The sequence below is a fragment of the Podarcis filfolensis genome, assembly GCF_964270895.1.
Source record: "Podarcis filfolensis genome assembly, chromosome: 8".
NCBI lineage: Eukaryota > Metazoa > Chordata > Lepidosauria > Squamata > Lacertidae > Podarcis > Podarcis filfolensis.
Window position 1 is genome coordinate 41,919,322 of NC_139611.1, and position 16,076 is coordinate 41,935,397.

Here is a 16,076-nt window from a genome sequence, read left to right on the forward strand (position 1 = left end):
TAAGAAACACAACAAAAAATACACCCTCCCATGACCTTCCAGCAAGGAAACAAAATCTGGGTCAGCTGTGCACCCTTGGACGTTCTTTCTAGCCAGCAGCACATAACAATATGCCAAACAAAGGCACAAATCCCTTCCATTCAGCCCAAAGAGAGGTGACTCTCCTACACCGATGACAACATGGTACTTATTGCGAATTTAACAATAGCAACCACTATTCCAGAAATAATTGCTGCAAATGCTGTACAAGAACACCTGCTCTCTGGCAAATTTCGTCTCAAATGTGGCTGATCCTCTTCTTCCAAACTAGCAGGATCTCTTACCTCCTTCCCTGCCAAAAAAACCCCCACAACCCCTTTCCTTCCTTGCCCTAAAATGCCAGCCCATCTCCATCCCACTATAACCAGAATGACAGAATTATTAGCTAAGTGCATGTGTGCCATCCATCTGAACTGCATTGTCCTTGCCAGGGAGGGGAGCTGAGAGATGGGGTGGGGGTGGGGGAGAAGCAGCATCGGCAAGCAAGTGGCAGTGATGAAGAGGTGGAGAGAAGGAGGAAGGCACAGCCGGATCTAGTGGCTTAGCCTGGATCCAAGGAGGAGGGATTAAAGGCCTCTCTTGCTCCCTGCCCATCCCTTTCTCTCTCTCACGCTGCTGCCTTCCTTCTTTGGAAAGTGGTTCAGTGCCAAGAGTGAATCACCGTCAGCTTCTTCTCCTTCTCCTTCCTGTCTCGCTACCCTGCCGCGCCGCTGCTGCCTGCTTCCATCTGGCCCTGTTGTTTAAAAACACCCAAAGACTCGCAGGGACAGAACGTTCCGCTCCAAACTGTTCCCTTTTCAGCCACACCCTCCCAGGAAGAGTTCCCCAGCTCTGTGAGACCCTCTCCGTGTAGGCCTGGGGAAGGGGCCTGTGGTACCTGCCTCCTTCCGTCCTTCCCTTGATCATTCTTATTGGGGAGGCTCATAATGGCAAAGGCTTGAAACTGCTGCCCTGCCTCCTTAAGAACAGAGAAAGCTGCCCTGCCTTAGTCCACCTAGCTCAGTTTTTTTGCCTATGCTAACTGGCAGCAATGGCTCTCCAGGGTTTTGGACATTCTCAACCCCCCTGGAAATGCCAGGGTTGAACCTGGGACCATCTGCACAATCTACCACTGAGCTATGGAGCTCCCTGATGTTGGGTTGCATAAAAACATAAGACTTGCCATGTACTGCTGGGTCAGAACCGTGCTCTGCTTAGCTCAGCATCCTTTCTCCTGAGGCCCCAAATAAACAACACATTGACATAGATGGGAAGGAAGTGGCACCAGTTGGTTATCGCCATATGCAAAGGTTTTGTTTTTGGTGGCTGCCTTGGGCAAGCTGACCTCAAGGGACCTACCTTATCTTCACCATTTAACTCCAAAAAGAGTTAAAACAGTATTTATTCACAGGAAATGATACCCAGAACAACTAAGGCTTATCCATACTTACCTTTCCTCTGCTCTTTCCAGGCATGGCTGGCAATATAAAAGTCTGTCTCTGAGCACCCTCCAGAGCTTTCTGTGCAAAAATCCACTCTTTAAAGCTCAATTGGAGCAAACATCAATCCATGGAAAATTTGACTGATGTTTGCTCTGATTCTGCTTTAAAAAGCGGGTTTTCAGGGGCAAGGGGGGGGAGGGAAGAACATTCGGACATGGAGCTTTAAAACTCAAGAGCTGTGCCTGGAAATAGCAGGGCAAAATGTAAGTGTAGAGAAGCCCTCACTCCTTGCATGCACACAGAGGACAGATGAATCGGCAGTGAGAACGAGGAGAGCACCCTGATGTTAGCCCCCAGCAACTGGTCAGAGGGCTGTGCCAAAGCCCAGGATTTAATCAAGGAGGATCCTTTCCTTCCACTGCTTTGCTGCCTCGCAGCACATGTATCTTGCTCCTTATTGAAAAGGAATAATATCCCTAAGCCCAGCCTCTCACTCTGTAATGAGTGAGTCGCCATCTCAGTCTTTCTCCCTGACATGGAAGAGTCTTTGAACCATGGGTTCTCCAGGACGGTTGTAAAACGGCAGCTGAAGATGCCTTCTGCTCTTGAAAACATTTGCTTTGAGGGGCCTGCAACTCTCCCCTTCCCAGTTCCTTTCTAGTAGAAACAATCCTATGTTGTGTTGTTCATCCCCAGGTGACAGAACAGCAAATCAACAGACAGTCCAGCCTCTGGCGTGCTGCTGACAGGCAAACTCTGCAGCACTGATTTTGTATTCTGTGTCCATGGCTTGTTAACACAGGAGTTTAGGGTGAGGAAAGAGGAGGAGGAGGAGGAGGAAGGCGGCTTTCTGCATGGTAACAGCACAGTTGTGCTCCTTGTGCCACCCTGCTGAAGCCAGACCCTCTGCAGCCACTACTCTGGCTGCCTTTGGCCCCTTCGGCGAGAGACCCCACATAGGGCCAGAGAGTCCTTGATGTCACACTGCAGGAGGAGGCAACTAAAAGCCTCCTAACAATTTCTCATATGATCCCAGATCAGCTTGTAGACACCGATGCAATAGCAACTTGCTGGGGGTGTCAGCAGGTCGTTGTGCCCCCTGCAGGACAAGGAACAAGAGGCTTTAGCAGGTAATGAAGACATCTCCAGAGCGACTTGTTGCACACTGAAGATGAACATTTTATTGTGAGCTCTTGCTCACAAAAGCTGATTCACTCATCTCCTGGGAAGAGGACGGCCTTTTACCTCCATTCCTCTTTGTAAGCCATTCAAATTGGCGCCATCACTGGCTCATGTGGGAGTGAGTTCCATAGTTTAACTATGCTCTGTGTGAAAAAAAGTACTTCCTTTTATCTGTCCTGAATTTTTCAACATTCAGCTTCCTTGGACGTCCACAAGTTCCAGTGTTATTTAAGAGAGAGAAAAACTCTTTTCTTTCTACTTTTTCCATGCCATGAATAACTTCATAAACTTCTGCCATGCCACTTCTTCCTAGTCTTTCCTCTCAGCTAAAAAAGGCGTTCATAAGCTGCCGCTGTTATTATTTATGTGTCCATTTTCACTTACTGCCAGCTGCCCTGGGAGCCTACTCTCAAGCATAAAGGCAGAACAGCAACACTGAAAGTAAGCAAATACCACCAGTAGCAGATAGGCGCAGTTGGAGAGGGCTACCCGACGTTCCCATCACCACTGGGCCTTCCTAGCACTGACGGAGTCCAGCTAGAGACGTCACTTTTGCTCTGTGCCATTCACAGAAGCCTCGATGGCCCCAAGGTGGAAGCAGGGCCCACACTCCGAATGAGTCAGAGTGGAGAAGCCCATGTTCCCCAGCCTGCCAACGAAACGGAAGGATGCAGCAGCTGATCCTAATCGCATCCGACGGTGGTTATCATCTGACCCTCTTTTGTCAGGGACGAAGAGGAAGAAGAAGGAGGCATTCAAGGAAAGGGGAGAGGATGCCGTAAAGCCACAAACCCTCCTGTGCTTAGCTCCCGCCCCCACTTACAGGCACACAATTGCTTCGTTCCTAACAAAAGGAACAGGAATGCCACCTCCCTTGACATACGCTCTCTCTCCCTCTTATTTTCCTTAAGCCATGACAACAACTGATTCTCACTCCTGAGACTCTCTCTCCCCCCAAAATTTGGAAGGACCTGGGAGCACGGCTTGACACTTACAATATCACCTGCACAGATAAAAGCTTGTTTTGACTCCCTCCACTCAAAATCTAAGTGTCCCCCCCCATGCTAAAGATAAAGTCACTGGAAGCTGATAATGGAATGCTGATGGGCACTCATTCAGAATACAGTGCTATATGAAAGCAGTGTCCTTGTGGCTGTAGTAATGCTATGGGGGCAGGAAATCTTTGCATTCCCTTTGCGTTGAGGAAAGTGGACTTTTGCATCTTTTACAGTGGCACTGAGCACTGGATCTCTACAATCTATGGCCAAGTTTTGTGATTCCTGCTTGGAACATCTGGAGGCTGCCTCATACTAAGGGTGGACAACCCTTTCCGTTTCGGATTCTCTGTTTCTCTTTTTCCTAGTTCCCCATATTTTCACATGAGAGACTTGGCTTCCTGTTATGTCTAAGCCTGGGGTCGTGGGTTGTTACTACCAACCATTTCCCTAGTGATTATGGCTTTCAAGGAGCAATAAGCAACGAACCCTGCGGGAATGAACTGGAAGGAATCAGGTAGTCTGCACCAGCCCAATGCTCATGCACAATGAACCATGATAGGCCAGAAGCCCGAGGCCTTGATCCAGGTACTGTAGCAGAATTACTTCTACTACTACTACTACTACTACTACTACTACTACTAATTATTGCTTACATTTGTAAATCATCCTTCCACCCAAAGCTCAGGACGGCAAACAGCAAATTGTGAAAGCAATACAATTCAAAGTAAACTAAACATATATTTAAAACAATCTTAAACAATCTAAAAACTTTTAGAACATCTAAAAGCATTTAAAAACCAACCAGATACTCTCATAGTTATTAATTCCAGGGTTGCCATAGCTAATATCTCCCAGCCATCAAATGTCTGAGTAAACAGGATTGTTTTTAACTTTCCATAATGAAGATCAGTGCACCTCACCACAGTCAGTGCACCAACATTCCACAGTCAGGGCTGCATCAGCACTAGTTTCCCGCCCATGTAACCAGAATTTGTCTGACTGGGGAGCTACAAGGAGCAGGTAATCCATAGATGGCAGCTGCATTCAGCACTAGTTTCCGCCTCTGGACCACAGCCATGTAACCAGAATTTGTCTGACTGGGGAGCTACAAGGAGCAGGTAATCCATTTTTTGGAGAGCCCTTCCTAAGAAGCTGTGCCAGGCCCTGACGCTCTTCCTTTTGAGGCTGTGGCTAAGACACGCTGCTTCAGAAAGCTCTCAGCTGAGAAACAATAGTTTTTATATCTTGCTTATTGAGTGCTGCTGCTCTCTGTGATATTATTGGCATTTGTTTTGTTTTTTTTAAAAATGAATGTTTGCATTTGTTTTGCTTTTTAAAACTGGCTTTTCTTCCTTCATGGTGTAAGCAGCTTTGAGTTTCTAAAGAAAAGCAGGGTATATATTACCAAAAGAAATAAAGCAGAAATGCCTGGACCAGCCAAACAGCACAGAGCTCAACAGCATCCTGGAAACCACACCTTTAAATTTGGAAACCTGGGTTACTCCATGCTGACGGAAACTGCTCTGCACATGCTCAGCAGCACTCTTGCCACTGTTTTGCCTAAGAACATTGGAAGAGTTCTGATGGTTCAGACCAAAGGCACATCTAGTCCAGCATTCTGTGATAACAGGGGTCAACTAGATACCTGTGGGAAGCCTACTAGCAGGATCTGAGTGCAACAGTGCTCTCCTCACCTGTGATTCCCAGCGATGGGCATTCAATGCCTCTGGAAAGAGTAAGTGTTGGAAGGATCCTGCAACTCGATCAGGCCAAATGCCTATGATAGTCCAGCATTCTAGTTTTAAGCAGATGCCCCAACGGGAAGTTCAAAAGCAAGACATGAGGGCGGCTGCAGTGCTCTCCCTAAGCTGTGGCTCAAAAGAACCCATGGAGCCCACAGCCCCTTAGCTCTCGATGTAGGTCATATCCCCAAGCGGCGGCAGCGCCAATCCCATGGCATTGCCCCCTCCCACTTCTCATTCACAAACCAAGGAGGCCCATGAATTATGAATGGGCACCCTTTCTGCTCACAGCCACCAGCTGCGTCCATCCCATTTAGCTGCCTGCGCTAATAGGCACTCTCGCTATGCTGTTTTAAATAGGTCAGGGCGGGACATGGCTCACTGCCGCTTTTTCTTAAAGATGAACTTTCATGCTTGGGTGGCCTCTCTGGAATCCAGTTTATCCCTGACCTGGTTCACCTTAACGTTGTCTGGTGCTCCTTCCTGATCCATGACCCCAAATGCATCCAGGCCAAAGAGGGGAGTGGAAACCAAGCATTTTCACTGCCCAGCACTGCAGGCTGAGAACTGGCCTCTCTCTCCTCCTCTCTCTCCCCGTCAGCACCAGCACCTCTAAAGTGAGAAAGGCTGGGCCTCAGATTGGCCTGGGACTCAGTCAGTCCCTCCTGACAATACCAGCAGTGAGGTAGCTGGCTGTGATTATGCACTAGGGAGAGGAATGCACTCTGCACATCATCATCATCATCTTCTTTGTATGCCGCCTTTCCATAGTTAAAACAAGGCTCAAGGCGGCTTACAACATGACAAGATTTACATAATTACCAACATAACAAAAGTCATAAACAATACATAAAACACATCAAAAAGTACACAGCCAAACGGAAAACAATTTCCGCATACATCATAAAATCTAAAATTAAGAATACAGCATTAATATCTATCTCAGTTTGAAGTGACATAGATAAAAAATAAAAGCAATTTAAAAAACAAAAACGGAGCCCTCTGCCCGGCAACAGAGGCAGCAGTCCTTTATGGAGCCTGTCAGGACCCGCCCCAAGCCAGGTGGAGAGAAGCAGGGCTCCCAACAGGTCAGTCCTGGGCTCAGCTATTCCCACTCCACCATTTTTACATCTGCACCTATCCAAAGGCTTTGCCCTGCCAATGAAAACTGTCTCAAATTAATGATGCCATTGCATCTTCTCAGTGTTAAAACAAATACTTCTGAGTCTTCTAGGCAGTCAACATACTGGTTTATTTATACCCTGAAGGGAAGGGCTATAGACCAGTGGTAAAACAGCTGCCTTGCACACAGAAAGTCTCTGTATTTAATCACGGCACCTGCTGGCAGGGTTGTCAAAGATGCAACTGAAGAGTTCTTGCCAGTCAGTCTGGATCAAAGGGAGGCAATGTGGTAATGCTGCGGACTACAACTCCTATCAGCCTCAGCCAGCATGGTTAATAGTCAGGGATGACAGGAGTTGTAGTCTAACAACATCTAGAGGACACTGTGTTGGCTACTACTGGAGAAGACAATACAGTGGATCCTCGGGTTGCGAACGTGATCCGTGCGGGAGGCATGTTAGCAACCCACAGCATTTGCAACCCATAGTGCTGCATCTGCGCATGTATGGGTTGTGATTCGGCGCTTCTGCGCATGCGCAAAGCGTGATTTTAGTGCTTCTGCGCATGCGCAAGGACCGAAACCCGGAAGTAACCCGTTCCGGTACTTCCGGGTTTCGGCACATCTGTAACCCGAAAACGCACAACCTGAAGCGTCTGTAACCCGAGGTATGACTGTACTGAACTAGAGAGACTAATGGTCAGATTCAGTATAAGGCAGGTTCTGGTGCCCTTATAAAAATGCAAGCCTCCCACCAGCAAACAGATCCTTTGCCACTGTAACTGCATATGAAACAACTGCGTGTGCACGCATCTCTAAAACGTTTACTTCCTGCTCAGCAGAATTCCATTAGCTGCACATTTTTTATAAAATAAAAAACCCTCCACGCCTCCCCCCTTTTAGTTTGGTTGTCAGAGCATGCATCAAGCATGATTTTTCAAAAGGAGCCTCAAAACAGTTAGCAAAGCATTAAAAACAGATCCTGTTGAATGGACTCTCAGTGCTAAACTGAGTTCTTTTTGCGAGCAACTGAAGACCAGTTCACAAGGCCAGAGCCACGACTGCCTCGTCCTCCTGCTCCTGCTCCTCCCGCTCCATTCTCCCTCTGCAAAAGGGGACAACATAGCCACTGGGCAAACACCCATTATAGGGGGATGCTGAAAGCTCTGTGGCAGGCTAAAAAGCGGCTGGGCCATGCTCTGAGCAGTCAGGCGGAAAACCCCTAGGAAAACATGTTATTTACATGGCCACTGCTCATGCGCAACAGCAGCGCACGTCCCTGAAGCATCTCTCCACTCCTCCCTCCCCCACCCCACTCTCGTCTTCATCAACGTGAAAGGCATAAAGGACTAGCAAGGAGCTTTTAAGATAGTGAAGGAGCCTGGCCACACCATGGCAGTCCCCCCGCCCCCAGGAAAAGGGAACACAAGCTTCCATTCTCAGCAGAGCTGCTTTCTTTATTTCTCTCCTTTTCTGTTTTTCTCCTTGCTTTCCTCCCCCTCTCCTCCTTCACTACATCTATTCAGGAGCAGTAGCAAAAAGTCCTGGGCGAAAATGTTGGCCAGCACCTTTGTTGGACAGCAAGATAGGAAACCCCCTCCCCCCCATTTTTAAAATATTACTTCTAAAATTATACAGAAAAGAAAAGAAATAACTTACAAAGAGGAGGATAATGGGGAACACATAAATAATATACAGCATCACCCCAAGCAGGAAGAGAACATCACTGCAAAATATTCTTGTACAAACAATTAATCTATCAAACTGAAATATACATATGTGCACGAAGGCTTGCAAGATACACAAAAAAGAAAGGTTAACACTTCTGCTTCCTGTGCTCTTTCCTCAGTTTTATCCGAACAAGATTTTTTTAATTATCAGACACTTGGGAGTAAAGATCTCTTTACAACAAAACAGAGTGTTACCCCTTCTCCTTATTTAGCTTATACAGAGAAAATAAAGAGCTCATTTTGCACTTGTTAGCAGCGGCAAGTATGACTGTGGGAATATTTGGGAAGACCTTCAGTTTGGTTCCCTTTGAATACTGGTACTCAGCCCTCCCTTCTTGAACATGACAGATTCATAGAACTGTAAAGTTGGACGGGTCACAAGGGTCACCTAGTCCAACCCCCTGCAATGCAGGAAACTTTTTGCTCAACATGAGGCTTCAGCCCACAACCCTGAAATTAAGAGTACTATGCTCCAGCAGCTGTCACCAATCCTGGCTACTGTATTTATGCTTAGGCCCCGTTTATTGTTCATGGCCTCTTCTGACAAGAACTGGGTCAACCCTGTCCAATGCCCACTGCTCCTCCCCAACCATCGTCCATGTCTCCATGCAGCTCCCACAGACTAAAAAGTGGCTCTCTAGCTCCCGCTCTCTCCCACCACGCCTTCCAAGGAATCTCTGGCCTCAGACCCTGCTTGCCCATGATCCGCCTACTGGCCTCAGCAGCACAACTGGCCCCTTCCACTACTTCCTGCTGCCTGCGCAAATGACCCAGTCCACACACAGCACATTAATGACTCGCTCTGCCATAGGAGCTCCCATAGGGAGGAATCTCAAGTGACCTGGTCTTTCTTTTAGCTGTTTAATTTGCCTCTTGGGAAGGTCGATGTTGGTGTTTCCAAGACCAGAGCACATTCAGGAAACTGGTGGTGCCTGGACGGCTAACCCATTTTCACAGGGCTCGGGGTTCTTCTGGGCACAGGAGTGGGGAATGCCACTAACAGAGGCACTGACAGCGTGGGGCTCAGGGCTGTGTCGGCTGCCCTCTGAGCTGAAGGGAAAGGTTCATATTATGGGATGTGACATGCAGGAATGGCCCACAGTGATGCACAAAGAGAGCACAGAGGCTCAGAGGGTCTTAGGGGTTTTGTTTTGAGTGGGGGTGGCTTTTTCCCATTGGGTCTGGGGAAAGCCTTACCCATGTCACCTTTACTCTAAGCTCCTGCTTCTGGAAGGATCAAGGTTGGCACATTTTATCTCAGGCCTCATCAGGCAAATGGCCCATCCTCTGTGCTACACCTCCAGGGACACAAGGGTACATGGAAACTGAAAAGTGTGTCCTTACCACAACTCCTGCTAAGGCGGGGGGAAGCAGGGAACATCAAGTACTGTATTTTCCACTCTATAGCACGCACCCAACCATAGGACACACCTTGTTTTAGAGGGAGAGAACAAGAAAAAAAAACCCTCTCCCTCTCTGCGCAGAGCCCCTTCAGCGAAGCGGCAGGAGAAACGGAGCCCCTTCCATTTCTCCTCCCGCTTCGCTGAAGGGGCGCTGTGCAGCTCTCTCACGGCTATCCCTGAAGCCTCCGGAGTGCAGTGGGAGCGCTCCCGCCACACTCTGGAGGCTTCAGGCGGCTATCCCTGAAGCCTGGAGAGCGAGAGGGGTCGGTGCGCACCGACCCCTCTCGCTCTCCAGGCTTCAGCAAAAGCAACACGAAGCCTCCGGAGTGTGGCGGGAGCGCTCCCACTGCGCTTTGGAGGCTTCGTATTGCTATCGCTGAAGCCATGGAGCCTGCATTCGCTCCATAAGACGCACACACATTTCCCCTTAATTTTTGGAGGGGGAAAAGTGCTTCTTATAGAGCGAAAAATACGGTATATATTTTTGCATTCCTGGAAGAAATTATCTCCCCCACAGATTAAAACTTTGTTTGTCAATCCTTAAATCAACCACATTATCTGCTCTGCATTCACCTATGTGAAATGCAAACACCAAGACAGCATCTGTGTTAATAAAGTCTATGGAAATTGTGTCATCTTCTTGGTGGAAGATGTTTTTTTCTTCTTCTCCCAACTGGACCCACCCACAATCACATCACCATGGAAAATCTGCAACCAAAGCCACAAGGAGAGAGATCTAGCCTCAGCCATGTTCAACAATCTGTTTTCTCTCCAGTTTTGACAAGTTTTTGCAAATATACTTAATCCATTGAACACAAAAGCTAGCATAACCCACAAGGTTCATTCACGTCTGCAGATAAGGGAGCCAGCAGCTTGCTGATAAAGGGCTTTAAGCATCCATCTTCTATATGATTGAAACATACAATTAATCTAATCCAGTAAAGCTGGAATGCTCACCCAACCCCTCCTCCTTTCCCATCCTCATTCATTCCAGTCTCATTCAGAAAAAAAATCCAGAGAAGAATGTGTTGCAAGCAGAAGCCAGCTTCCCTGCAAGGCACCACATGATGCAGAAGGGCACTTCCGAGGATTCAAGGAGTTGTTTCCCTCTCCTCAATCTGAGTGAGAGTTTTGTGAGATTTACGAGGCCTGCTAGGATAGCCACATTCATCTGCCAGGAACTTTTGCATAAATCCAACAAGTTGTCTGTGGAAAGAATTGCTCAATTTCTTTTTGGGGTAACAGTGTCCTGAAAATATCATTAGCTTGCTCTCCCCTGCACACCGACTGTTGACATTCCTCACACATGTTCAAGTGTTTCTCTTAAGAATGGAAGGAAAGAAGAGGAACATTTTTCACGTGGAGAAAAACGGGTTTTAGGCTGCATTGGAAGAAGCAGAAGGATAGTTAATCCAGGAGCACCTTTGACCAGTTTGCACTGGTAAACCAGCAACGGCAATTCCAGGATGCACTCACTACAGTCATACCTCGGGTTGAAGTAGCTTCAAGTTAAGTATTTTGGGGTTGCGCTCCACGGCGACCCGGAAGTAACGGAGCACGTTACTTCTGGATTTCACTGCTTGTGCATGCGCAGATGCTCAAAATGATGTCACGCACATGCGTGGAAGCGGCAAAACACAACCCACGCACACACAGATGCGCAGTCGTGGGTTACATTTACTTCAGGGTGCGAACAGGGCTCCGGAACAGATCCCATTCGTATCCAGAGGTACCACTGTACTTTGATTCATGCACTGGTAATCTCAAGGCTGGACTATTGCAATGCACCTGGAGAGCTGGTAGTGGTCAGTGTAGCCAATACAGAGCTAGATGAATCAATGGGATAAGGCAGCTTCCTGCATTCCTATGATCTAGTTGCAAGGGAGTGAAAGTGCAGGAACAAAAATGGCCTCTGTTACTTCAAAAGTAGCCTGCATTTCCTCTTTTACTGTGCCATTGGGGATTCATAGAATCATCAAACTGTAGAGTTGAAAGGGGTCCCAAGGGTCATCTAGGCCAACCCCCTGCAATGCAGGAATCTCAACTAAAGCATCCATGACAGATGGCATCCAACCTCTGCTTTAAAACCTCCAAGGAAGGAGAGTCCACCACCTTCTGAGGGCATCTGTTCCATATTAGTCGAGATTAGTTACCCCTTCCAGTTTGGCGTCATCTGCAAATTTAATGAGCATCCCCTCAATTCCTTTGTCCAGGTTGTTTATAAAGACGTTGAACAATAACGTGCCCAGGACAGAACCCTGCGGCACCCCACTTGTCACTTTTTTGCAGGATGCTGAGGAACCAATAACAAGCACTCTTTGGCATTGCTACAAATCCACCTAACAGCTACCTCATCCAGCCCACATTTTACCAGCTTCTCCACAGGAATATTATGGGGAACTTTGTCAAAAAGCCTTACTGAAATCAAGATACACTACATCCACAGCATTCTCCTGATCCACCAAAGAAATGAGATTTGTCAGGCATGGCTCGTTTTTGAGATACTCATGTTCAGTCTTAATAATCACAGCATCCTTTTCTAAGTGCTCACAAATTTACTGTTGAATTATCTGTTCTAGGACATTTCCTGGTATCAATATGAAGCTGACCAGTCAGTAGTTGCCTGGGTCTCCCCCCAGCCTGCTTTGATAAGGGGGACAGACAATATTTGCCCACCTCCATTCTGCAGGGACCTCAGCTCTTCTCCAAGAATTCTCAACGATTATAGACAGTGGCTCTGAGATTACACCTGCAAGCTCCTTTGGTACCCTTGGTTAGCACTGCAGTTTATAAGGAGGATGTAAAGCTATATTATAGGTCATGTGGAGCCATCTGATAGAACTGGTTCTAGCTGGCTGTGGAGGAACAGGGCCTCAGCCCTGCTAAAAGGGCTCTAGTTTATGGTTACCAGACGTCCCTGTTTCCCGGGGACAGTCCCCAGATTTACAAATCTGTCCCCTGACAAAATCCATCCCTGGAATGTCCCCGGATTTCATTTAATGTCCCCAGATTTATATTTTAAGTGTTGTGGATTTATTGGTAGGGAATGAATGTTGCGTGATTGGTTCAAGGGCACAAGACACATCATATGGGGACTTCCGGTGAGGCAACATGGCGGGCGCCACAGCAGCAAGCAGCTCCTGAAGGTACAAGGCCGGCTCTGGGCTGCTGAGGCTGCCGCCTCCACTACCAAAGGGGAACCGGGGACGCCCGGTGCGTCAACTGGGGGAGCCACTGACACACACGCCCCCACGACCCAAATTGAGCCGGGAGCTAGTGCACCCAACCACCAGCCGACTGCCCAGTGGTGCTCCAGGGCCAGGAAAACCCCGAATCCAACGCAAAAGGAAAGGGGAGAGGAGAAGAAGGAGGAGGAGAGAGAAAGAAGAAGGAGAAAAAAGAAAGAAGTCCCGACCTTGTTGCACCACTGCCGCTGAGGAGGAGAGGTAGAAGAACACCGGGAGGCCAAGGACACATGGCCAAGGCCCAGAGGAAGGCCGTGTGACAGAGGAGACCACAGAAAAGATATTACTACTACTTCTTTTTTAATAACTTTTCTCTCTCTCTCTTTTTTAAAAAAAGTGTCCCCGGATTCATTGAAAAAAATCTGGTAACCTTACTAGCCTCAAAGCAACCTGTGACCCAGCAAAAGGAACCACAATCAAAAGAGGATATTGTAGGAGCCTTGGACCCCAGCCAGCCAGAGGTTGTTCTCAGAATAACAGCCCCAGTATAGCAACACCGAGACAGAGGATGGATGACACAACTGCTTTGCTGGAGTTTAAACCATGAGATTATCGCCCCTGAATCTCAATCATACAAAGAGGCATTGAGGCAGCCAGATGAGTCACACACTCACACATGAAGAAACAAGATGAGAGAGATTACGGAAAGTGGGTCACGCTGAGGACTCTCCTCCACTCACCCACCATCATCCGAAACCCAATCTGAGTGGATGGAAATATTCCTGTCATTAAAATGCATTGAGAAGGGAGCAGATTGGAAAACTTGTTCCAGCTGTTACAGCATGCTGGTCTTCAAGTAGTGAGTTATGGCCACAAGTGGGCCACAGACTCCTCGAAGGTGGGCCATACCAGGACACCACAACAACTGATATTTTTAAGGAGATGTGGAAAGGCTGGGAGAAAAACAAGGTAAGCCTGCTTGTCATAGTTATACCGGCTGTATACAGACTCAACAGCCTTGGTTTCCTCAAAAGACACCGGGAAAGTACTTTGGTGTGGTTGCAATGAATTTGCTCTTAGAAAACTCTACCCCTCTTTCCCCACCACACGTAAACCAACCTCTGTGGTTCTGTCTGGAGAAGGAACAGCTGTTAAAGTGCCTGGCTGCGGTATAGATAATATGGGCTGAAAAGAGAAGGTTTAAGACAGTGATGTCCAAACTTGGTCCTCCAGCTGTTTTGGGACTACAATTCCCATCATCCTTGACCACTGGTTCTGTTAGCTAGGGATGATGGGAGTTGTAGTCCCAAAACAGATGGAGGGCCAAGTTTGGCCATCACTGGATTAAGAACATAAGGAGAGCCTGCTGGATCAAGCCATGACCTTCTAAACCGTCTGTGTGGAAAGGGCTATCGTTTTGTTTGTTATCAGGTCATCATGTTTTTTTTGTGTTTTTATATGGTAAACCACCCTGTGATTCTCGGAAGAAGGGCAGTATTTAAATTTAGTAAATAAAAGAATTAAGCCAATGGCCCATCTAGTCTGGCATCCTGTTCTCGCAGTTGCCAACCAGATGCCTGTGGGAAACCTGTGAGCAGGATTCAGGCACAAGAGCACCCTCCCCTCCTGTCATTTCCAGCAACTGGTATTCAGGAGCATTATTGCCTGCAACTGCAGAGGGACAGCATAGCTATCACGGCAAGCAGCCATTGATTAATGTGAAAAGAGGGAATGCACGTTTTTAAAAAAGCTAAACTGGGTTCCACATTATATGATAGCGTTAAAGGTGGACCTCATGTCTGAAAAAGACAGAGACTTATGGCCCCAGCATATGATGATGGGCAGCAAGGTGTGAAATCCTTAAAAGAAAGAAAGAAAGAAAGAAAGAAAGAAAGAAAGAAAGAAAGAAAGAAAGAATTATCACAGTGTTCCACAGCACAGACTTTTGTGTGCGTGTGCGTGTTGAAAATGTAATTAAAACTGGAAGATCTGTGTAATTAAACAATAGGGGTAAAACTGGGTCTGTCCCGCAGGTGCTAAGCATTGCTCAGCAATTATTATTTTTTCTCAAAAAGCCTCCTTCATCTGGGCAGAAACTGTCTGTGCTGTCCCTGGGTGTGCTGGTTTGATTTTACTGTCTTTTTTCGGTGTACACACAGTCCCCTGCTCTCTGGCAGAGAAGCTGTGGGCTGAAGAGAGGCCAGAAAGTGGGGCCATCCTCAAGGGCCTGTCTGAGAAGGAAGTGGAGAGGGTTGGCTATGATTCTCCCTGCCCCCCAAAAGAGAGAGAGACATTCTCAGCCTTCTTCTAAGATATATGATGCTGCTCTCCATTCTAGGCAAGTGCTAGTCTGCTCCTTGGGATGGAAAAACATGTTAGACCCCCAGATTCCAAGATCACATTGGCAGGGGCAGGAAGCAAAAATGGCAAATTACTTAGGCACAGGTGTCTCATTTTAGGCACCTGGGCAAAAGGGCACCTGGGATTTTTCCAGCTTTGGACATTCTATCTTCTCTCAAATCTCTGACTCAAGGAAATTTTAATTCCTGGCATCCTGAAACACAAGACATCATTGTTCTAGGAAGGAAGCCCCATACCTGTGCAAATATACTAGCCATGACTTTTTTTTTAAGGGGAAGGTGATGACTGGTATTTGCTCTGGATTGTACTCACTTCAATTAGTATGTATCATGCGAACCTTGCACAGCACAGGAAATGTAACACCAACTTCAGTAGGTTCTTCATAATGAACCTACTGAAGGAAGCCATGCTGTGAGATGGGGGCCTATCCAAAGCCTCCCCCTGAACCTTATAGCCAAGTTAGGATTTGCACCAACACACAGTACACTAAAAGAACACAAGAAGAGCCCTGCAGCTAGATCAGGCCAAAGGAGATCCATCTAGGCCAGCATCCTGTTCTCACAGTGACCAACCAGATGCCCCAACAGGAAGCCCCCAAGTAGGACCTGAGTGAAACAGCAGCACTCTCCCCACTTGGGATTCCCAGAAACTGGTATTATCCAGAGGCATAGTACCCCCAACAGTGCTGGTGAAACACAGACATTGTGGCCAAGTGCCATAGTTAGGCTTACCTTCATTACTTGCACCTACTGTTATTGATGCTTTCTTCTGTACTTTACAGTAAACAGAGAACATTGTGTGGGACAGAAGAATGTATTGTGTCGCATGGACTGTTGTGGCATGAACAGGGAAACTGGAAACGACCCTGGTGTCTTTAAGAAGTACACAGCAGGCC

The 16,076-nt window shown here is 47.4% G+C and overlaps 2 protein-coding genes across 2 annotated transcripts in view; both read right to left on the reverse strand.

The window, feature by feature from the left end:
- JPH3 (junctophilin 3) overlaps window positions 1-16,076 on the reverse strand; it is an 88,295-nt gene that overhangs the window by 43,052 nt on the left and 29,167 nt on the right. The window lies entirely within an intron of this gene.
- Window positions 1-16,076, reverse strand: part of FANCA (FA complementation group A) — a 257,965-nt gene that overhangs the window by 19,301 nt on the left and 222,588 nt on the right. The window lies entirely within an intron of this gene.